Raw genomic sequence first — 25,783 nt, 5'->3', positions numbered from 1 at the left:
TAATAAAAACTGTTAATTCAATAACGATGGGTAATATAAATATTGGTCGCTTCATCGGTTACTGACCTGAGTACTTCAGGTGATCTCCGATTGTTGAAAAAAACAGAAGTCTGGGCAAAGAGTAAAAGCGCCTTATTCGCGCTTCCTTCACTCGCGTTTTCACTATTCGCGGATTAAAAAATGCGACCCAATTCCTATATTCGCGGGTGGCTAAAGTTTTTTTTATTCGGGGATCAATCGTCAAATAAGTGCATCGGCACATGCACATTGATAAAAATAATAATATATTTTGTGAACGCGCTTTTTCATATTTACAGTTTCCGTATTCGCGGCATATTTACGGAATGTATACCCTGCGAAGGAGCTTTTACTGTACATGTTTTTTTATGTATTTTACACATGCCTAAATGACACTTCATACTCAATCCTGTGGACCGAATGGTAAACAGTCGACGTCGCCCTTAACGCGTCATTACGGATCCTCCCGATCCATTAGCGGTGCTTTTAGGTACCTCAAGCACCGGTCACCGTCTTCGCTCATAGTCCGTAACAAAATACCAGAAATAGTTCGGCTATTTAGTTTTTAGTCTTTCATCTTTGCAGCACAGAAGCACTGCACCTACCCATTGCATATATTATAGATTTGTAGAAATATAGACTCACGACGTCACAGTTAACTTTCTCTCTCGTCCGTCCACTTCTAAATGGCATGGGAATGAACAGTTTTTTTTTAAAGCATCTTAAGATTCGCAATTACGGGTCGTATGTCAGACAACGATTATACGCATGTATCAATAAATACACGTGACCATAACAATCAATTAAGGAGGATGCGAGAGATAGTTTGGAACAGATTTTTCGGAGGCCACAGATATACCAAGGATTAAAGGTGGCAATTGAAAAAAATTGAAATCAGGTGATAGTTAGTTAATGTCAAAGAGAAGAGAAGTCATTTAGGCTTAAATGTTAATTAAGGCAATTAAAGTGAAAATGTCAATCATAACGAAGTTAAACTCGTAGCTGCTAGGCTAGTATAACACAAGATATTTGATAGATGCCTGAATCTCGCTAATGACATTTTCAAGATAAAATGGCGCATATACAAGTCCCAAACGCTAATATTCGGACTGTCGGTCTACTGAGCAATTATATCCACTCGGTAGAAGATCTTCCCTTTGTCGTATATCAAAAACTTAATGAGTTTTGAGACAGCACCATTAGCGTCTGTGTGATGAGAACCAAAATGCCAACAGTCCTTAAATTTTATTTATCTGTAAAAATCAAAAACTAAAACAATCTTCATATTTAAAATATAACGAATTCATCACAAAATAGTTTTTACCATCGCACCTCTGGAAGCGGAGGCGCTCGCCGCTGACTATCAGTGGCGGGCTGACCTTCGTGCCCGGGGCGTGGCGCGTCCCAGCCCCAGTGTGGTCAGAGCGCGGAGGGCCCAATCTCGGCGGTCCGTGCTGGAATCATGGTCCAGGCGGCTGGCCGATCCTTCGGCTGGTCGTAGGACCGTCGAGGCGATTCGCCCAGTCCTTGTGGATTGGGTGAATCGTGACAGAGGACGCCTCACTTTCCGGCTCACGCAGGTTCTCACTGGGCATGGTTGCTTCGGTGAGTTCCTGCACCGGATCAGAGCCGAGCCGACGGCAGAGTGCCACCATTGTGATTGCGACTTGGACACGGCAGAGCATACGCTCGTCGCCTGCCCCGCATGGGAGGGGTGGCGCCGTGTCCTCGTCGCAAAAATAGGAAACGACTTGTCGTTGCCGAGTGTTGTGGCATCGATGCTCGGCGACGACGAGTCGTGGAAGGCGATGCTCGACTTCTGCGAGTGCACCATCTCGCAGAAGGAGGCGGCGGGGCGCGTTAGAGACGCGCAAGCCCGCCGCCGTCGAGCGGGGGCCAGGGAGGCGGATCTCGCCCAAGCCCTGGCCCTCTAAGTGTTTCGGGTCCCCCTCATATGTCGGTCTGGGGACCGGCGAGGGGGACCTAAGAAGACGTCGTGCAAGCTGCTCTGCACGCGTTTTACGCAAGAGCATCCGGGTGATGGAAGGCCGGCTATCCTCGACCCACGCTGGTTCTGACCCAGCGGGGTATTCCGTAGGATAGCTCACTCTAACCGGCGCCATCTAGGCGGGCTCCGGATAGCCTGCCGACCGAGAGGGCTGGTGGTCGTGGCGCCGACGACGGCCAGTCCGGCGTCCCGAGGGGGAGGGTGATGGGAGAGATGTGCTCCGCACTAAACACTTCACTTTCCCCCCTTTGCCTTTTCATGAGTTCTGTCTCATGTGAGGTTTGGACGTTGGTTGTTGAGCGACAGGAGGTTTTAGTCGGTTCGACTCCGACATGCTCCGCTCGCCGTCCCCAGTGGAGGGCGGAAGTCCGGCGATTTCCTCCTGACCAAAAAAAAAAAAAAAAACCATCGCACCGCCCGCCACCGGAGTAGAGTTCATCCATACTACCTGGATCCACTGCGGTCATCCATAGTGTGTTACCAGAGGTCTTTTTTGCCACGTACCATCCATTCGGCTATGGAATGAGCTCTCCCCTCCACGGTGTTTCCCGAGCGCTATGACATGTCCTTCTTCAAACGAGGCTTGTGGAGAGTATTAAGCGGTAGGCAGCGGCTTGGCTCTGCCCCTGGCATTGCTGAAGTCCATGGGCAACGGTAACCACTCACCATCAGGTGGGCCGTATGCTCGTCTGCCTACAAGGGCAATAAAAAAATAAAATAAAAATATTATATACAAACAGACAAAATATACCAGAACGATTATTACTATATCTTACAAACGATACATCAAAATGACGTAAATATGTATAGTGGCGGTGTGCATCGATCATCATCACGACGAGTCTAGTAGACGCATAGCTCTGTATGAAACTAGTTTATATGATCGCGAGTTACGATTGTCTTGCCATTAGACCGCGGGCACACATGTAATTTAGCACGTTCAATTATATAGTTTATTGTTATGCTCAGAAGAACTATTTTGTGTCCAAATTAGGGGCTTTTGTATTATATCTAATTTGTGACATGTCGCACGTTTTTTGACGCATTTACCAAAAAAGAATGCTGTCTGTGCGATATTTGATCTATGACAACATACGCGACAGTTCATTTTAATCATCATTCTACGTAGCTACCATCAAAAAGTTCAAACGACGTCTATCGACTATTAGTCGTGGAGTATTAGAGCAACTTGTAATTGTAGAGGCAGTTATATTGTGAGCCCACACGAGGTACGACGCGCCTGCCTATTTCTAGAGATATTTTGCCCCTCGTCTCAAGTTGAATAGTAGCACCAACAGTATCACGTGTATAGGCTAATAGACTAGGCTGCCTATCCACAGTAATTGACTCTATTTCGACTCTATATAGACGACTCGTCTATGTAGTTATTTAAAGAAGGCCATTGAAAAATGACCACTACCAGTGAACCGTCGTCTTTGTTCAATCGTTTTTTCGGTGCTTTTAAGCTCTTCAAGCACCGGTCACCGTCCTCGTTGAACTCGTCGACTCGTCGAAGAGTTCGACGCGCAAACTAGCCCATAGACACAGCCCACTGAGTTTCTCGTCGGATCTTCTCAGTGGGTCGCGATTCTGAACCGTCAGTAGATTCAGCGAAGCACTGCTCTGTCTAGGACTAGTGTTAGCAATTCTCTCAGGTTGAACCCATTAGTTCACTTACCAGCTTTTTTTTCAGTCTAGAAAAGTCCCACTTGTCAAGTTTCTGTCTTAGTCCATGTCTTGTCGTTGTAGGTCGTATTTCCTGTCAAAGTAGTTGCACGCTACGACAGTAATAATATTAATAGAATTTTTCTAATTTTTTTTATTGCTTAGACGGACGGACGAACTCACAGCCCACTTGGTATTCAGTGGTTACTGGAACCCCTAGACATCTACAACGTAAATGCACCACCCACCTTGAGATGTAAGTTCTAAGGTCTCAGTATAGTTACAACGGCTGCCCCACCCTTCAAACCGAAACGCGTTACTGCTTCACGGCCGAAATAGGCGGGGTGGTGGTACCTACCCGGGGGGACTCACTAGTACTACCACCAGTATGTTACTTGTACACTAAGTACTTGCGCGATTTTAAATCAAATACATTGTGTGTTCAGAGCACTACGATAGCCGCAGTTTGGTTTGTTTGTTTGTTACGCAATATGAATCATCCACTTTCAATGTGCAGGTGTGGGCGATCGCGTAGTGTAAAATGTATACAGGGTGTTTTATTTAAGCGAACTTTAAGTTATTTCTAGGTAAGAATTGTAGGGGGTAGCTATGTGAGTAATTACCTATAGAAGTAAATCTTTGGTTGACTGGTAGAGAATGCATTAGGCATTAAGTCCGCCAATGTAAATTTTACATGAAGTGTAATAAATAAATAAATAAATCTAGTATTTTTTATCTAACCTTAGGTCTGTTAAATTTAAGGCATTTGACTCTACCTACTCTTTATTTTTAAATGACACTATTTTTATGAATTACATAATCACTTAGAAATCTACTATCCAACAGAGACAAGTCTAGTCATCTATTCAAACTCACAATAGAGCCCCTATTATACTAATAATTAATGATATGATTCAACCTATCTCTTACAGAGAGAAGCCGACGAATAACTTCTGATAATTTTCATATTAAGAACAGCTCTACATATTAATGTAAAAATATTTTACGCTAGAAAATTTCAAATCGTATGTACCATAAATATGGAATTCGCATTTATAGAATACTGTTTGGTTAAATTAACATTGAAATGTTCTGAAGAATATCACAACAAATTATTAATATATTCAATTAGATTCCGATTTAAATTATTAACATTTTATACAATGTTCTTGTATAAAATTGCAATATTAAAATATATCAAACGTATATAATAATATATATTTCATATTATATGTAAACGGTGTATATTTTGTTTAATATATGTATATATTTTCCATAATAATGTATTATCTATAGTACACCGCTACATACCTGCTATATTTTTTATATTTTCCAGAATTTCTATAAATTAAACGGTTGTCTGGAAGAGATCGCTTTTAGCGATAAGACCGCCTATTGTACAAATGTATCTGCTTTTTTTGAGTGGTTTTTGAATGTAAATTTTGTTTTGGTGTGCAATAAAGTGTATTCTCTCTCTCTCTCTCTCACTCTCACTCTCTCTCTCTCTCTCTTCTCTCTCTTCTCTCCAACGTTACTAAAATTACCAAACAATTTATACATGATTTTTATCATGCTGTATCACGACAACCCAAAGCAAACACTAGGCAGGTTGCTCTACTTTATCGCGAATATAATTTACTGTGAGAAATCAAAAGGCGAAGCTCGTAAGACGGCTTTCATTATGCAAACGAAATTCTATAGCATTTTTAATGTAATTTAGCAATTTTTACGATTCAGACGGACGGTTCGAATTTACGAAATCGCGTGGGAAAAAAATGTTTGTTTTTATAATTGTTATTAACTAATAGTTTTATTTACGATCAATCAAAGATAACGAAAGCTAGACGCGACTTAGTGTTTACGTAATTATTAAGAAAGAATTATGAGCCTTTGAATGAAGCATGTTAAGGTTGTTTTTTGCTTTTATACAAAATAATCAAATACACCTTTTTGTTGTCCGTTTTATAACCTACTCACAGTATAGAGGTCGAAATATTTTATTATAGTAACACGTCTGACATGAAACGACGTGCTAATGAACTGTGGATTACTTTGACGTATTTTGTTTGCAATATTTTCGGTCGTAAAATAGTAAGTGGTCATCCACACTGGTCAATATCATCTTCAATACAGATGAGCACTTCTAGACATTAGCCACTAGCAAACGTCGCCATTATTAAATCACGTGAAAAATTAATTAATATATTTAGTAAGCGGCTAGTATAAATGCAAGTATTAATAATAATAAAATAAAAAAATAAATATAAATATTTACTAACAATCACGCCATGTTAACTGTTCCCGTGCTAAGTTCGTAAAGAACTTGTGTTACAAGTAGGTACCAGATAACGGAAATAAATATAATATTTTTATTATACACATACATATATATTTAATATACACCCATAACCCTGGAAAAACGTTTATATTTATCATACAAATATCTTCCCTTGGCGGGATTCGAACCCGCGACCCCCTTGTGTAGTGACCATGTCACTTACCACTACACCAGACGGCCGTTAAATTAAGTATTGATAACAAACTACCTGCTATACATATTATTATATAATCTACTACAATACCACAAGATTGCAATATATCTTTCATTGAGTACCATCTTCTAATAAAGGTCGGATTATTTAAACAACTTAAGCTTTAAGCGCAAGAGATTTAAACAAAGAATGAGTGCATTTGCAAAACTACCACAACAAGCTTTTTCCGCTACGATTATCTCATCCCTAAAGTCGTTTTTCCTTGCGACTTTGTCTCGATAATTAGCTGAATTAAATGAAATTATTTATATTTTATCAAAACAATAAATGCATTCATTCCTATGTCAGTTTTCTTTGAACTCTTAATTTAAGAATTTTAAATCGAAGTCACCCTCAGAGAAAAAGGGGCAAATAAATATTTGGTTTAGTGTTTTAACAAAATAAATTAGGTTGTTTTTTATTGCTTAGATGGGTGGACGAGCTCACAGCCCACCTGGTGTTAAGTGGTTACTGGAGCCCATAGAAATCTACAACGTAAATGCCGCTACCAACCTTGAGATGTAAGTTCTAAGGTCTCAGTACAGTTACAACGGCTGCCTCATCCTTCAAACCGAACGCATTACTGCTTCACAGCAGAAATAGGCAGGGCGGTGGTAACTACCCATGCGGACTCATAAGAGGTCCTACCACCATTAAAAAAGGTTCTAACTATGACATTTGAAGTGAAATAAAGTAAAGTTTAATAGCCGTGGCTTTAACCTTCTTCCTATTAATAGTGGTGTCCGATTTTAGCCCAAAATGGTAGTACAGGTACTGAATCATCATGCGAAACACAAATGGAGATAAATTGTATCATAATTTAAAAGAGAAACTGAGTTCATTCTACGAGCAATTCTCAAGACTGTAGCATTTATTTTTTTTGGAGCCGGTGAACTTATCATTTTCCGACATTCAACATAATATTCTGATGACATTTAAGTTAAAGCAAACTTGATTTGTTCCATTTCCATATTAAAGACGTATAGATTATATTCTATGTATGTTATAAAGTAAAATAATGTCTCATTTATGATAACACTGCATATTAAAACTATCGATAAACCAATAGCTAATTAACGATGATTATGTAATTGGCGATTCCGTTTTGATCTTCGTAAGGTCGCTGTGGCTTTAAATCTCGTATTAATAAAGTTAAATGCTAAATAACGAGCTTTTTATAGCCCTGCTGATGGTAAGTGATTACCGGATGTTATTATTGCTGTTTGTGGTGAAACACAGATACGGCTAATTGTTTTGTAGCTCTGAAGGATTAGCATAAAGCGCTGCTAGAGTCATTCCAGAGCTTTTTAGGTGAGATCTTAGACCAGTCATTCTCAAACTTTTTTGTGACGACCATACACTAATAAAAACGGATTGGTGATCGCAGTATGTATGTTCAATATTCAGAGAACGTTGATGTCCATTCTCTGTTGGACCACAGTCTGTGGTTCATGAAAGTATTTGGGTGTGTTAAAAGTAACACACCCAAATACTTATTTATAAAACAATAATCGAGTAAACAATATTGCATTGAATTTATTTGCGAATATGCCCATCTGGTGTTAAGTGGTTACTGGAGCCCATAGACATCTGCGACGTAAATGCGCCACCCACCTTGAGATATAAGTTCTAATGTCTCAAGTATAGTTATAACGGCTGCTCACCCTTCAAACCGAAACGCATTACTGCTTCACGGCAGAAATAGGCAGGGTGGTGGTACCTACCCGCGCGGACTCACAAGAGGTCCTACCACCAGTAATAATTCACATATAGCATATTATATTTGTAATACATATTAACATCAAAGATTTAAACCGGCACATAAAAACGTTCTGGAAATATGTGTTGATATTAACACCACAATATTATTATCTTACATCTAATTACGACCTAAAGATAACGATCCAATTGTTAATTAATTCACGCGGCAAACATAACAATCGATCAAAATAATGCCTCGCCAGTTAGTCGGTAACCCGTCGGATAATACTTAAGTTATTAGTTCACAAAAAATTTCCGTCAATCTCCAGAAAAAATAATGAAAAGATTGTACTAACTGAGGAGTTTAGTAAAAAAATTATAAAACATGTACATCACTACTATTGTCACATAGGAAGACGACAAATGGAAAAATAAGATTAAACCTTTTTATCAAGCAAAAAATGTATATACAACTCAAATACTTTATTTAAGTGTGCGTGCAACTTATCAGAACTCAGATGAGGTAGCAACAAAAAAAACCTTTTTTTATTTAAGTCCAAAGGAATGGTTACATAAAATGCTCTAGACATTGACGATAAGTCTCGAGATAAATCTGAAGATTAAGAAACAAAAGCGAATGTTAAATTGATGATTATTAGCTTGAGTCTTTTTAAAATGTGAATTTATTTACTCTAGTTGATTGGACGGGCTCTCAACCTATCTAATGTTAAGAGGTTTCTTTAAATGTACATAGCATGAACAGAAAGACTCCGCCCACCTTGAGACACTTTGAGGCGGAAACAAGAGAGCGATATATGTCCGTTAAGTGATTACTGGAGCCCATAGACATCCACAACGTAAATGCGCCACCCACCTTGAGACACAAGTTCTAAGGTCTCAAGTATAGTTACATGTGCATTTAAAATCAAATCGGTTTTCCCAGATACATTGCCCAGACCGACCCACCAAACAGAATAACATAACTTAGTCTACACTAGCATGAAATCGCCGCTACATTTAACAGATGTGGAACGTAAATCAATTTTTCGCAACAATACATCACGACACTCAAACTCGAAACATAACCGCCGATTAAATTTCACAAAACTTTGGTTCGTATTGTTTTAGCGCAAGGTGTGTTTTCGCTTGCGTCTCTCGTTGTGGTTACCACGTTTGCGCTTATGTGGAATCGTAACAATATACACTTGCAAAGCCTGAATGGTTGCGCCAGATCTTAAGTATTAACACAGGAACTATTGACATGTTATTGCGTATACAATAATTTATCGACATCCTCTACAGTACGAGTTTAGTTAATTTAAATGAAGGATAATTATCGTAGTATTTATTTTTGATTTAATTAATTGCCTTTGGTTAGAATATAAATTGTGCTTTTTAGGGTTATTGTGTTTTTTGAACGTTTTTATATTTATTGATGTTTCGAAATTGATTTAACTGTTTCCATGGGTTTTTGTGGGCTCAGATGAGGTCATAGTCTACGGTGTTAAGGTGCACTTGTAGCATGACCGAATGTGGGTAAGCACCTCAAAACACGAGGTCGAAACCTCAATTGTACTGACATTTGTCTCCCATTGACACCAGAACTGGTGACTGTTTAAACATTAAAGTAATAATCGGAATGGTGCGTCCTAAGCGTGTAAGCTATCTACAACCACCATAAGTCGATGCCTAGCGTATGCCTCTACTAAGCATTTCTAATATGTAATAGGCATGCAAGATCTATGGGACAAAACTTAAATATATGTAGAGACCGAGAGAAGACAGACTTATTTACAACATTATGACAAAGTACTTTGGAAGGCTTTTTTTGAAGTACTTACAATCTTGGTTTAGGAAACATCAGATGATATTATTGCATCTCGAAATCCATTAGGACATTTACGTTGTAATATGAGTTCACTGAACCCTGAACTCGTCAAACTGTATGCTACTAATCATTATCATAGTCGGTTGCTCTTGGCAGAGCAGTCGTGGGTATGTGGAATCCTTATTTATTAAAGCCTTGACAGATGTTCTCCATAGTTTGCGAACTAAGGCTTGGCGCACGCACTCGTTAAGTGGGGTTTTGGTAAGGTCTTTCACTAGATCAGTCCAGCGCACGGGGATTCGTCCACGAGGTCTTTTACCATTGACTCCACCCTGAACAAGAAGTTTCTCGATAGGCTCTGCTGGCCGTCGCGATACGCGTCCAAAATATCGAAGAACTCTGGATTGCACTGTTAACGACAGCCTTTAAGAGATATTAAGTTCTTTTAGGATCGAGGCGTTAGTGCGATGCTGAGTCCAAGAGTCTATGCTACTAATAATACTGCTTCGCCAGTAATAGTAACGCCCTCTATCGCCGAATAGTCGAACGAATATTGAAGGATCTAGTAGCATCTAGAACGCTTGAGAAGTACAACGCCATCTGTTGTCAGATAGCGGAAGCACAATACTCAAAATGTGTGGAATGTTCTCGATAATTCTGGGGATGTGGTATCGGCTATAAAAGCGTTGCACAGATGGCACGCAGTCAGTAATCGTAACTACTCGAAGTGAAACAGGGAACGGATCACTTGAAGCGAAGCGAAAGAAACGAATTAAGAATTTTAAAGTGTTTTAAGTGTTCTAAGTGCTAATACAGTTTTAATTTATACTTCGGTGGAATTTTATTTATCCCGAACCCCAGCGCGTAACAATACATTTCTTTTCATGAAAAACGTTCGACTTAAATACTAGAAATCCTAATAAAGCCTACCATAATACACTTTGGACAGACAAACACACAAACCAAGGTTAAAACAAACTCTATTTTCTTATATTTAGATATGTATACACGCGAAACAATGATTATGCAAATATATGAACCGATTTCCAATGGCCGTTATCTCACATGTCCGATCTGCAATAATGTGCGAGCCTTGACATGATATAAATGGAATGATTTATTAAATTCATCATGGCATTCTCCATCATTACGTTCATTAAACCTTCACTTTGCTTGTCATTGTTACGATATAATTATTTGTCGTAAATAGTGTGACTGTGTTTTTTGTCGGTAAACAATTCAGTGTTTTGACGACCGTCTGGTGTAGTGGTAAGTGACATGGTCACTACACAAGAGGGTCGCGGGTTCGAATCCCGCCAAGGGAAGATATTTGTATGATAAATATAAATGTCTTTTCCAGGGTTATGGATGTATATTAAATATATGTATGTGTATAATAAAAATCTTACATTTATTTCCGTTATCTGGTGCTTGTAACACAAGTTCTTTACGAACTTATCACGGGACCAGTTAACGTGGCGTGATTGTTAGTAAATATTTATTTATTTATTAGTGTTCTTTGTGTTTGTGTTTGTTTTGAAATTAACTTGTCTATGTCATAGGTATTTTGTGTTTATTTAATAAACTAAGCAGCCCTTTTTTTTCCTTGTAACACTGACTATCGTAAGGATAGCTGCTTTGCCGTTTTTTTCCCTACCTATTCAATGGTAGCCAAAGGGAGTTAGTTATTAAAACAGTTATTTTCTTATTACTGCCTTATAAGAGCCTATAGGTGTCATAAAAAATTACCAGCTTGAAGCGTGGGGTTAAACTCTTAATTACGTTGTATACGGCTGCTACTCGTCCATGACAAGCTAGAATAGTTCAATAGGCCGTTTTGTTAGTTTTTAGTTTTTTTAGTCTTATTTCTGCCGTGAAGCAGTAGTGCGTTTCGATTTGAAGGGTGGGGCAGCCGTTGCAACCATACTGAGACCTTAGAACTTATATCTCAAGGTGGGTAGCGCATTTACGTTGTAGATGTCTATGGGCTCCAATAACCACTTAACATCAGGTGGGCTGTGAACTCGTCCACTCATCTAAGCAATAAAAATAAAAAAAGGCTAACAGGGAATATGTAGGAAAAAAAAGTTCGGAATACAATTCAACAAATTTAATGTGCACTCTCTGTCAATTAGGAATGTAACAGTACGTATGGGCGTATTTAGTATTCAACTATTATTTCGAGGCATTTTTATTCCCTTAACGTTTTTCTGACGTCACCGACGAAGTTCTTGACTTTTTAGTTAATTCATCTATATACAAAGAGACAAATACCAAGTAATATGTACACTTGTCTTTTTCAAGCGTTTTTAACCGTATCAATAAATAAAAAAAAATAGTCGTTACCTTTCTTTTTCATAATATGCATATTAAATTAACTATATGAAAATGTTGTATTTAAAATGTATCTAAATCTCGGAGTGTCGGCGGCTATCGATCGATTATGATAGAACCGATCATTGGGCGAACACTGTTTTAGATAAAATGTTGATCGCCTTGTTTCGAAATACATATAAACATTTCAAATAATTTCCCACTAGATTAATGGGTCCAGATCTTGAAGGACAATTATCTTTATGATCAATACGCTGTGAACAAAGCTACGTCTGAAAAGCTTCTAGGGTGTGGTGTGAATTCACGCGGGTTTTTTTTTAAATTGCAAGATCTTAATTGGGTACTTCTTTTCATAGGTAATGAGTTCACGTTTGTTTGAACCCTAGCAGAGTGGAATCTTTGAAATATATCAGTTTTCTATTTGTAACTGATTTTTTACTCACTGTAGTTGAGCAGACGCATTTTCTATATTTAGAAACTTAACAGTTGTTCTAAGAAATACGTACCTACAGAAAAGGGTGCTCATGGATGCTCACTGTCTGCAGATTATTAGATTATTGCATTGATTCGCGATAGGTAGCGGCTTGGCTCTGCCCCTGGCATTGCTGCAGTCCATGGGCGACGGTAACCACTCACCATCAGGTGAGCCCTATGCTCGTCTGCCTACAAGGGCAATACAAAAAAAAGAAGAATAGTGAGAAAAGTGAGAAGAACTTTAGTGAAAACAAAAATTGTTTCGTCTCCACACATTTCCCTGTCCTTCACTATAAATTGTTTGACAAAGGATATTGTATGGAGAGAGGCTCTCTATTGTTGTTTGTTTTAGCCGCAACCGGTGACAAGTTGTTGACTTGGCTCACGCGAGCTCATCATGTTGCTCTACTTGAATTTTATAAACATTTAATTTTGAATGCCCATTGACAAGTGGGACGGTTGGAATATTAAGCAATTGATACTTAGACTTTGTGTGTGTGGTTTTTTTTTTCCTGTCTAAGTTGCTGGTCTAGAGAGACCGGCGTCACCGAGCTAGTAGGTGAGCTCACGGGGCTCAAATCTGACGATGTTTCTAACACGAACTCTAGCAAGAGCCGTGCTTCGCAGAATCTACCACCGGATCGGAAACGCGACCCACTATGGACAGGTGTATTCAAGTTGTAATATCATTAAATTTCTTTAATCAGTGAAGACCAGGCCAGCCGTGAGCTCTACCACCATACAGTGCGAAAATGCTTGAAAACTTTAATAGAGAATCAGTGTCGAATGCAAATTTATTTGTAAACTAGCCGTACTCGCCCGCTTTACTGGGCATTTAAAATTAACATTATTATTTATTGTCATTATTATTAGGAAGTCCAACAATCATATAAATACTAGCCTATCCATTAAGTACATGTATTTTCTACATGGATACCAAGTTTCAAGTCAATCGGATACATGGTTCAATAGTTATAACGGAACATCCGTAAAAACCACTGTAGATTTATATATTAGTATAGATATCCTCAGTATAATATTCGAATTCCAATTTGAAAATTCGCTTACATTGTCCATAACTTCTATACGCGTAACCAATTAATTGTTTCATTGTACACCGACCCTAAATCTAGTCAAGTTCGAATCGACAAGGTGGTTGTCGTACAATTGACAGCGCCCTGCTGACTGCAACGCAGGTACACACCGTCGACTGTATTTCATGTCATTGTGCTGCTATGAATAAATAGCTGACTAAAAATAATCTGCTATTTTTTTTTTTTCAAACCAGTTTACGTGGTATAATATCTCACGGAGTGTCTAATTTTAAGCTGTTCCTTGCTTTTGCTGAATGGTATCTTTTTTATTGCTTAGTTCGGTGGACGAGCTCATAGCCCACCTGGTCGTTATGTGGTTACTGGAGCCCATAGACATCTACGACGTAAATGCGCTACCCACCTTAAGATTTCCCCACCCCCCCTTTAAGATAAGAGATTAAGAAGAAGTTTTAAGTATAGTTACAACGGCTGCCCCACCCTTCAAACCGAAACGCATTACTGCTTCACGGTAGAAATAGACAGGGCGGTGGTACCTACCCGTGCGGTCTCACAAGAGATCCTAACGCCAGTAAAAAACTTAACTAAAGGAAAACTAAACTAAAGGAATGAAAATTTGTACGACGATCTCGAATTATAACTCATCAGTTAATATCTGAAGACACGTCAGAACCGTTTGTGGTCGCCTTTAATTACATATCCGAGTCAGACGATGGGACAAAATACAGACGCCGTCGCCTTAAGCACGTCATTTCGGATCCTCTCGATCCACTCTGGGTACATGCAGATATTTTAAGGACCGGTCAACGTTCTGGTCAAACTCGTCGAATGCAACGTGCAACTCAGCCCACTGAATTGATTGTAGGCAGCGGCTTCGCTCTGCCGCTGACATTTCTGAAGTCCATGGGCGACGGTAACCACTCATCATCAGGTGGGCCGTATGCTGCCTACAAGGGCAATAAAAAAAAACTCGCAGGATCTTCTCAGCGGGTCGCGATTCCAATAAAGCATTGCTCTTGCTGGAGAAGATGTTAGCAAAGTCACTCAGGGTTATCGACCGTGGTTCTGGCCCAGCGGGGTATTCCGTAGGATAACTCACTCTAACCGACGCCATCTAAGTGGGCTTCGGATAGCCTGCCGACCGAGAGGGCTGGTGGTCGTGGGGCCGACGACCACCGGTCCGGCGTCCCGAGGTGGAGGGTGATGGGAGAGATGAAAGAAAAAAGAGCAGTCAAATGAGAAATAACCAATAGTTTAAATTTAATACTTAGTGGAAGTATTACTGCTGCAGCGGCTGAAATATCACCGACTGCCTCACAGTTCTAAAACTAAATACATTATTGTTACAAGCGCGAGTATCAATTTAATTTATTATTCGAAGTAGAGCATCAGTTCGTTCGGTCTCATCGAATTGAAAACAATAGAAACTTCAGTGGACAACGGCTCGAGATTAAGTTTGAAATATTCACAATCTCATTCCGCGCCCGTCCGTCTGACATACACTTCAGAAAGTTTCAACATAAAATCAACCTTATTGCACGCGATTATAGAACTACCGTCTCGGCAAGAATTAATTCGAAATCGTGAAATTTAATACAATGAAAATTTTTATTTACGACACTCGTAATAGAGTTTAAATTTAGTGCTATGCGTGTGTTATTAATGTATTTACGCGTAACAAACGACCTTCATTGACACAGTGCTTTGACCCGTGGGAAATTGATTTTGGGCCGTTCAAAAACTATTTATCACGTATTATTTTGGTTTCTTTTTCATTTTATAAAATAGATAAAAGCTTTCTATTCTCTAATGTATTATGTTTATGTTATAACCTTTGGTGTTTGGCCTTCGTTGCTGTTTGTTTTTTTATTAAACGGTGTACTGTGACGCCGAGAAGTGTTTTATAGTTTATTAAACAGTCGCGAAGAAAATTCAAATCGATTTTTCGATATGTTTTGGAACAATTTCAAATCGATATTACGTTCCATAATGTGGCATTATTTAAATACCATTTTATAGTAGTTAAGATTCTTTTTTTCCTTGCGTTAGTAGCCAAACAACAATACGACCTACCGAATAAGTTTGGAAACTGCCGTATTCCAATTTCAACCTAAGTATTTCTAATTGTAAGTGGTTCTAATTTATAAATACTTGCGACTCTAATTACAATACAATTTCCTAAAATAACTTATGTAAAAAGCAATGTAGTTAGACCTCAATGAAAAAAAAAAATAGGGCTCTCAAGCTATAAGCATAAATACTTGTAAAGTGAGCTTTAACACTAAAGAAATATAATATAAATATATAGAAATATAATAATACTAATAACATAGGTTTTGATACTGATATGTTGTTAGCAGATACCACAACTCCTGGCTGAGCCCACCTGTCCAGGTGAATCGGGGAAGGCTTTCGGGCCACCAGTAATCCTTCCTTCATAAAAAAAAAACTTGGATATTATGGTTTTTTTTCCTACCTATGCTGATAGCCTTGCGAGGCTTTTTTAGCTTCACCCTAACGTGTGTAGGTGAGCTCACGGGGCTCAAACCGGAATGTTGCTAACACTGACCCTAGCAAGAGCAGTGCTTCGCAGAATCTACCACCGGATCGAAAACGCGACTCACTGAGAAGATCCGGCAAGAAACTCAGTGGGCTGTGTCTATAGGTTAATTCGCTCGTCGAGCCCTTCGTCACAAGCGACGGGTTCGACGGGGACGGTGACCGGAAATATTATGCCTCAAGGTCGGTATGCTCAGAAGACGACTAACATAGACGAACCTTCTTTTCTATGTCTGTCGGTTTATTTAAACCAACAAACATTTAATAAATTAAACGGCAACTATAATAAACTATATTTTCTACTATTAACTGCAACATAAGCATATAAATATATAAAGGTATAAAATTATTCATAACAGAATATAGAATTTCATTTAGCGTCAAACACAGAGTTTGAATCGCTCGTAAAATATATTACCTACGTACGTTTGTATTTTTATTTTTAAATAAAGGTCCGTTAAAATGTATTACTACTTATTGAGAATCGTTTAATTAGGGACCCCCCGAAGGTCGCTTATGAGTGATACCTTTTCTTGTCATAGACGACCGATGTATGTTGGTCTCTAAGGAATTATTTCAGAGTAATTCTCAGTATTCACTTTTTTGTGAAAGTAATAAACACAGATTTGAACAGAAATAGAAAAGGTAGTCGGAAAAAAACTTAAATATCCGTCAACAACGACAATACAAAAATTACCGATCAGATCTTGATAAAATGATACATTAGATAATAAAATGGGATCACACGAGAAGCATTAACTTTCGATTAAAAAAAGAATCAGTTATATCTATCGGCTCTCTAACCCAGATAAAAAAGAAATTACAGTTTTGAAGTCGATTAAAAAAAACAATGAATACATTCATACGTGATAAAATAAAAATTCGTATGAACTGAGAATAAACGACATTTTTCTATCTGTTACTGCCACGAATATAATATAATGCATACGGTAGAACTGTCATATGTAACTTGGACTTCATATCTACAATCTATTATTATCTACAACTTCGATAATTAAATGACTAAATAACCTTGAGCTTATATTTATGAATTAAAAATGAAAATTCCCTTTGGAACTTGAATTTCTACTCCAGAATATCCCTAGATTTTACAAAAATTTAACCGATGCTGCATTTATCGTAGGTCTCCACTTACTCAAGCTTACAAGGGTCTGCCATTTCGGGTTGATCAAAAAAATCCAGAGGTCACTTTATTTTGGTTAATGTACAGTTCAATCATTACGCCATCTCTTGGATAATTTGTCTCTTTTCTCACGTTCCATCGAGTAACGGCGGGTGGTTCGAGTTAATACAAAAAAAAAACCATGAAAATAACAGCTTAATATTCATATTAATACTTTTAATGTTTACAATTCGTAATTGTCTATTTTGATATTTGATTTTCATGAGTGTTTGGAATTTTAAAGAAAGTTATCTTATGACAATAAATTTTATTTAAGCCTTATGGCTTAAAAAGTTGTTGTTACAATAAGATAATCTCATTAACGCTGTGTAGGTTTATTCAATCTATTCGCTACAAGTGCTCAGAGAAACATAAATACAAATGTAAATAGCAAGATACCATTATTATTTTTTCATAACGATTGTTTGTCACGCTAAATAAAAATGACGTTAGAACCTTGTCTTGTGTTTTGCTTTACGACTTCTCGCTATGCCATTTTGCTAGTCTACGAATTAAAAATATATTCGATTATTTCATACATATGAATTTAAAGTGGAATTAGATGAAGTTTATATCTTTGAAATTGCAATCAATTGGGATTAAATAAAACTAAAATTGAATTAAATGAAAATTAATGAATAAGATGGCATGAAATGAATTAAAGTCATAGCTTTTTTTTCCTACCCTAAGCTGATAGTATTGAGAGGCTATTTCAAATTGCAATAAATTGGGATTAAATAAAATAAAATTGAATTAAATGAAAATTAATGAATAAGATGACATGAAATGAATTAAAGACACAGCTTTTTTCTTCTACTTAAGCTGAGTGGCTATTTCAGCGTAACCTTAACTAGTAAGTGAACTCACGGGGCTCAAACCTAACGACGTTGCTAACACGAACCCTAGCAAGAGCAGTGCTTCGCAGAATCTACCACCAGATCGGAAACGCGACCCACTGAGAAGATCCGGCGAGAAACTCAGTGGGCTGTGTCTGTGGGAAGTCACAGTAAAATGGCAGTATAATACTGAGACTTCATTGGGCTTTTGGATGAACTTTTTTTTTTTATTGCCCTTGTAGGCAGACGAGCATACGGCCCACCTGATGGTGAGTGGTTACCGTCGCCCATGGACTTCAGCAATGCCAGGGGCAGAGCCAAGCCGCTGCCTACCGAAAAGTGGGACGCCACTTCCAGCAACTTTATTAAATTTTCCAATACCTGTGTACTTTCTTTACAAACGCATATCTTTAAAACATAAAGAAACACTAAGATAACAAAACAAAAACAACTCACACAATTTTGCTACTAGCGTTCCACCAAAAAAATCGCAATGTCGCAAAAAAAAAAAAAAATGTGGTGTCGTGGGACACCGGATAGGATCCTTCCTTCCCTTCCTTATTATAAAAATATTAATCTTAAGTTCTATTCAAGGTATAAAGAAAATAAAACGGTCATTCGGTGACGTGCGAACTTATTGTGGTACACTTCATTGACGGTTGTTTGCATAAGAGTTAGTGTATTGCGCAAACGAACGCTCTGACATCGTGGTCAAGGAATGATAAAAAAATATGTTATTTTTTGTACGTTATTACAAAGTTAAGTCGTACACTGTGTGCATTACTAATTTGTACGTTATTACAAAATTAAGTCGTACACTGTGTGCATTACTAATAAAAATCTTACGTTACGGACGTTTTTTCCCGATTGGGGTACCCCTCCGCATCGTCCCATAAGGAACTTCGTTCCAAAACACCCCCACTTATCTTCTGATCGAGTTCGGCACAGGCTACACCGTCCATTAAAATCCTTGATCTGCAATTTCATTAGCTATGAAGTCGTTCTATTATTAATCTATTTCCAGCTCGTTCCCTTCTCTTCCGTTTTAAAACAATCAGCCCCATGTCTGGCCCTTCGAAAATAATGGAACTCACAAAACGAATGGACGCAATGGCCCTCCGGAAATACGAGCAGACGGGAAATAGATTTTTGAAACGCCGAAGCCGAATTTCGGGATGGACGGTCGAAAAAGATTCGTTTTACTACCTAGTCGGTGTTAAGCGGTTACTGGAGTCCATAACAATGCCAATGAAGTCACAAACCTTGAGATATGAGGCCGGATATCATAGATAAACCGGATGTCGTTATAAATTTTTTTTTATTGCTTAGCTGGGTGGACGTGCTCACAGCACACCTAGTGTTAAGTGGTTACTGGAGCCCATAGACATCTACAACGTAAATGCGCCACCCATCTTGAGATAAGTTCTAAGGTCTCAGTATAGTTACAACGGCTGCCCCACCCTTCAAACCGAAACGCATTACTGCTTCACGGCAGAAATAGGCAGGGCGGTGGTACCTACCCATGCGGACTCACAAGAGGTCCTACCACAAGTGAAATCCCGGCAAAAATTATTGGTAATTCCAACAAGTGTGTTTTCTACGCGAGACTTCTTCGAAAACGCCCTAGCAATCACTGTTAAAAAAAAAAAAAAATGGCAGATTAATTTTTGCTTAAAGCGATCAGTAGCCCGATATTTCTATTGCTAGATGTCAAAGGTTATGTAATATTTTCAAATATTAACACTTCATAATCCTGCTAATATGAATCGTAAAATTTATATTACCCGACAAAATCGTTATTGGATCTCAAAAATATATTATTCATAATGTTTGCATTAAAAATTACGACTTAACAGATTTTTAAAATTTTATTTTATTTTACTCAATATTTAAATGTATGTTAGCGTGTCGTGAGCTTCTGAAATGCTTAAAGGCATCCCAAGCACTTCCTTTTAATAATGATTTTGGTAACCAAGCTATAATCAATGAAAGATGGTATGGAAATTTTAACCATAGACATTTTTTATAGAACTACAGCTTGTTATAAAATAATATCACTTCCAGTAGACACTTAAAGTATTATCACGTATACAAATCAAATCAAATCAAATCAAATCAAAAAAATTTTATTCAACATAAATGAAAGTACATACTTGTTGAACGTCAAAAGAACTACCGCCAATTCACAACAACTAGCCTCCGTCCTGAGAAGAATTGGCAAGAAACTCAGCGGGCATGTCTTTTTTTTTTACATATAAAATTATTATTTATTTATTTTTTAATATTTTTTTTTTTTTAAATATGAATTTTTTACACTGAGTATTATAACGTAACAATTACTACAATACAAAACAAGAACCTTGAATAACATTAATTTTTTTATTATTTATATGTATTTGATCTTACGATATAAATAATAAACTAATCACTTCGTAACATTTGAACATTAATTAAAAAAAAATTAACAAAAATTTTTTTAATTAATAATTATAATATTAATAAATATTTTTTTAATTTAATTTTGTAATAACGTACAAAAAATTAAGTAATTAATTATATATATTTTTATTTATTTTTTGAATCAAATGTTATATAATACGATCAAATCACAATTACATATCTTGATAATAAAATTGGTTATATTGCATGTTCATACTTAGTGGTTATAATAAACACATAATAATATGGAATATTTCCGCAGCTATAAAAGCTCTAGTTTGTTTCAGAATTTGGTTTGGTTTGTCACCGCTAGATGTCGCGACTAGGTTGTTTCTACGAAAATTCATGAAGATTCTTAACATATTTCTACGATTAATAACATTGAGCTAAGGCTTATTTAAAAAAATTAACTATACAAAATAAAAAATGAAATTCAAACTATTTGTTTGACCTACCACCTACAACATTATAATTTTACGAAAATCCAAAACCAATTCAATATAATTACACAATTTTCGTAACTCGTAAATAAATAATAATAATAATAATAATAACTCTTTATTTATATAACACCTTAATATGTACACAGTAAAGTAATAAAACAAAAGTCGGTATATAAATCGGCGGCCTTATCGCTGAAAGCGATCTCTTCCAGGCAACCTTGCAGGGAGAGGAATAAGTTAACTGGACGGTGCTATATCTTAATAAACTTACATAAAAATATATACTTAAATACACATGTGAAAAATAAATACCATATAAGATAAACTTACATACGATTAAATACAAATAAATACTAAAAATATACAAGATAAAATACAAAAGAAGTAGAAACTTATACAGTTATATCATAGAAGCAAAGTAGTGCGATTTCAATCTGGACTTGAAAATTTCCGGCGAGGACGATTGTCGGAGATACTTTTTGATATGCTATGAATACAAAAGAGAAAAAGTTTTTTCTTCTATTGCACAATACTTCAACTACCACGCTGTTTAAGTACGGCCCCAGAAAATGCTGGATAATAGCGAAGTCTACTTTAAAACAATGGCAGAAAACTACGCACGCAATCATTGTAAAGATGCGCATCCCAATTGTGGCTTAATGGTCGCCGCTATGAGCGTTAATCGCTGAAATTATTTACGGTTCGATTTATAAGCTGAAGCGATTTAAACAATATGAATGATTCATTTATATTTAAATAAAAAAAAAAAAAAATAATTATAAATGTTTATGATAAAATGTTTCCCATCGACCATAGATTGACCACTTACAGTAATGGTGAAGTTACTGTCGCTCATAATCAAATCAGAAACTAATTTTGTTCTATTGATCAATGGAATAAGCTAAAATAGTTTTATGTTAGCTTTTCACCTATAAATCTACTACGTAGCATTATCTATGCTAATATTATAAAGAGGAAAGATTTGTTTGTTTGTTTGTATTGAATAGGCCTCGAAACTACTGAACCGATTTGAAAAATTCTTTCACTGTTTGGAAGCTACACTAATCCCGAGTGACATAGGCTATAATTTTTTTTTAGAAACAAATTAGGGATCCTTACTAAAACTCCAATAATGTAAACCAAGGTGTAAAAAAATTACCTAAAATATTCTTTACATCGCGTGCCCTGCGAAAACTATTGATGATATAATAAAATAATGTACTACGGCTTTGTAGAACACATTATTATTTACAAAAAGTGTCGCGACAGCATATATCTAACTATTATAGTTCTGCCGCAATAAGTGTTCTTTTATAAAAATAAAATAAAAAACGTCAAATATCGTTGAAATTTTTATTAAAGACCCAAGCGGAGCCGGAGCGCGCCGCTTGTTATAATATAATCAAAGTGAGACAATCATTAAATTACAATTTCGACTACCAACATCTCACATTGATTACCTAAAAAATATTTGAGTATAAACGATTTATTACATTTGTTTTTTTTTTTCCTATCTAGCTGGTAGCCTAGAGATGCTATTCCAGCGTAACTGTAACTAGTAGGTGAGGTCACGGGGCTCAAACCTGACGACGATGCTAACACGAACCCTAGCAAGAGCCGTGCCTCGCAGAATCTACCACCGGATCGGAAACGCGACCCACTGAGAAGATCCAGCGAGAAACTCAGTGGGCTGTGTCTGAGAGTTAATTACATTTGTAAATATGGATTATGTATTCGAGTGTTTATGGAGTGGATTGTATCGTCTCCTCGCATCAAAACTGTATAAACTCAAAATTTACTAATTTTACAGGAGAGTGTTTTAAAGGTTTAACATGTGATATTTTTAATATTAATTATCTTTGCAACATTTTTTTTTACCAGTTACATTATCTGTCTTTTAAAGTAAGATAAAACTATGTATTAATTTTGTTAATAGTAGTCAAAATATAGGTAAACTAAAAAAAAAAGAAAACTAAAACTAAATTACGCTCTTTTGATAGTATTTATGAGAAAAATATTGTTTATACCAAATGATTCCGCAAATTAACTCAATTTCGAATATTTTTGGAAATTGTACACTTTTAATGCGAAAAGACGATATATCCGAGGCTTTTAAATAATAAATTAATAAAGATAATGACAGGAGATGTTTCTATTTAAGCCAGCTACGTAATAACTTTGAAACGCCAAGTGGGAGACAAGGTCGTTCTTAGCTTACAGTAGTGGTTTTTATTTTTATTGCTTAGATGTGTGGACGAGCTCACAGCCCACCTGGTGTTAAATGGTTACTGGAGCCCATAGAAATCTACAACGTAAATGCGCCACACACCTTGAGATATAGTTCTAAGGTCTCAGCGTAGTCACAACGGCTGCCCCAACCTTCAAACCGAAACGCATTACTGCTTCACGGCAGAAATAGGCGGGGCGGTGGTACCTACCCGTGCGGACTCACAAGAGGTCCTACCACCAGTAACTTTGTTCAATATCCGAGAGCTTTATCAATTAAAGCTTATATTTACCCTATACTTAAGTATGAAAAAGAGTTGTAGATTAGCAGCTTTTTTTCTTTGATTGGGAAATCGAAAAAACGCCGGTATCTTTAAAATTAGACCTCAAAATTAATCGTTAAAATAAATCTTGGTAAGATAATGCCAGACTAACGAGTGACGATACAATGCCGCGACAATCGGCGGCGGGTCCTTTCATCTTGACACTTTGTCTTTTAAACTGACGTCGCTGTAGATTGGCCTCGTTTATTTTTTTAATTTGAAATTATTCGTAATTATTGGAGAGCTTAGTACGAATCGACAAATACCGATACATCTGGGCTCAGCGATAATGTTTGTAGGATTTAATCATGAACATTTAATTATTTTAAAGAATTCAATGTTTTTTTTGCACGTTTTAAAAGTCGAATGAACACCGGCTGAGCGCACGAAAAAGTGTCACGTTCCGTCTGAGCCTGAGCGTGCAAGCGAGAGCGCGGATTAAGCTATAGAAAGGCACAATCGGCCCAACCGTTGGCTTGTGACACATTTATCTCTCTTCTCGCGTGACGTCAGAGCTAACAGCTCTAATACTTCTGCTACTAACGTTATCACGTAAAACTATCGTCCGTAAAGCGACTTTACAGATAGCCGATTGTTTTTTCGTAATGTAAATTCTTCTAAAAAATTAATTGAATTTCGTAAGAACAGACATTTGATATTTTACTTGGAATAAATTATTCCTGTATATACTTAGTGACATTAAACGCTTAGCATCTGTTAGGTTGTAAAACTGTTTATGATCATCGACTTCCGTACTTAATACCGACTTATACTATAGCACTTATGTTCTAACCCACCTACTTGCGTATAGCACTCCTACTGATGATCAGGTATGTAAAGTTGCCAGAATATTGGTACTTACCTTTTGACGACGTCATCTTTATCACCAAAAGGATCACCTCATTTCCAAACATGACTCGAAATAAAATTCGTGAAAGGTATAGATACGGTTACAGAATCTGTTTCTTCTCGTCTCTATCTTTGTAGCGATATTGAGAGCACAACAGAAGATCTTAGATAGCTTAGAAATCCGGAAATTCGATAGGACGTTTTGTGAGTCCACATGGTTAAGTACCATTACCCCACCTATTTCGGCAGTTAGAGCATTTCCGTTTGAAGGGTGAGGCAGCCGTTCCACTGTAAAAACTGACACCTTAAAAAGTGGGTGGCGACATCTACCGGTAAGCACTTAACATTAGGTGGGTCGTGAGCCCGTTCACCCATCTATGCAGCAATTAAATAAAAATAGTTAAAATATTATAAATATTTAAAATAAATTTATTAATTAGCAGCCCAAGTAACCTTGTAAGTAGGAACATTTAATTTTGCATTGTAAAAAGCAGTTACTTTGAAAATATTTTTTTGTACTTAAATATATAACTATATATAATATTATCAGCTGTAAAATTTCAGGTAGATAATTTAAATTTGATTTAATACGCAGTAAATATAATACAATCACGAACTAAAGTTAATCCGTTTTTTTTTTTATAACTACCCGCAAAAACTCGACACACGCCAATGCACAACAAATCGACTACACGCGTTATTGGTTTATCGAAACGCTCGGTTAATCTGCGAATTTCACCTGGCGGCGGCTTCCTTTGTTCTGGGAGCTTTTTTTTTTTTCTCTTAACTTTTTAAACAGGAATCGTTCGCGTGGCTCGTTCAGAATCCTCACGGCAAATATCAAAGGATTACTCTCGCGATGATTGTGAGGATAATATTATTTAAGTGTCTTTTTGAGCACACGAATAACTAGTGCTCAACATTTTCACGTATTCAGGATTACGTTTATGGTTAGATTGTTGGTGATAGGATAGGATAAGATAGGTTGCTGAAGACATCAGTCTGTACAGCTGTTAAACTGAAGATATGTGATTATGGTCTCGTAAAGCTTCTACTCATGAATCCTTGCCAATCCGTAGGTACATCAGCTCCGATTTTTCCTGATCTTCATAATTCCCAACCGTTTGTCTAAACAACTGATAGGGTATCTTGCAACCTGCAGATGATTTTTGAACACAATGAAATACGTACTCAACAAATGTTCACGATTGACTTCCACAGTGAAGGAATAACATCGTGTTATAAAAATCAAACCCGCAAAATTATAATTTACAGGACCTCTTGTGAGTCCGCACGGGTAGGTACCACCACCCT

The 25,783-nt window shown here is 37.1% G+C and overlaps 1 protein-coding gene across 1 annotated transcript in view; it reads left to right on the top strand.

Moving 5' to 3' along the window:
* The window catches only part of LOC101737761 (transcription factor Sox-5), a 419,303-nt gene that overhangs the window by 106,669 nt on the left and 286,851 nt on the right, over nt 1-25,783 (top strand). The gene's annotated exons all lie outside the window — the stretch shown is intronic.

The sequence above is a fragment of the Bombyx mori genome, chromosome 14 (assembly GCF_030269925.1).
Source record: "Bombyx mori chromosome 14, ASM3026992v2".
NCBI lineage: Eukaryota > Metazoa > Arthropoda > Insecta > Lepidoptera > Bombycidae > Bombyx > Bombyx mori.
Note: the sequence above shows the minus strand (reverse complement) of the source record. Positions and strands in the feature narration are given on the sequence as shown.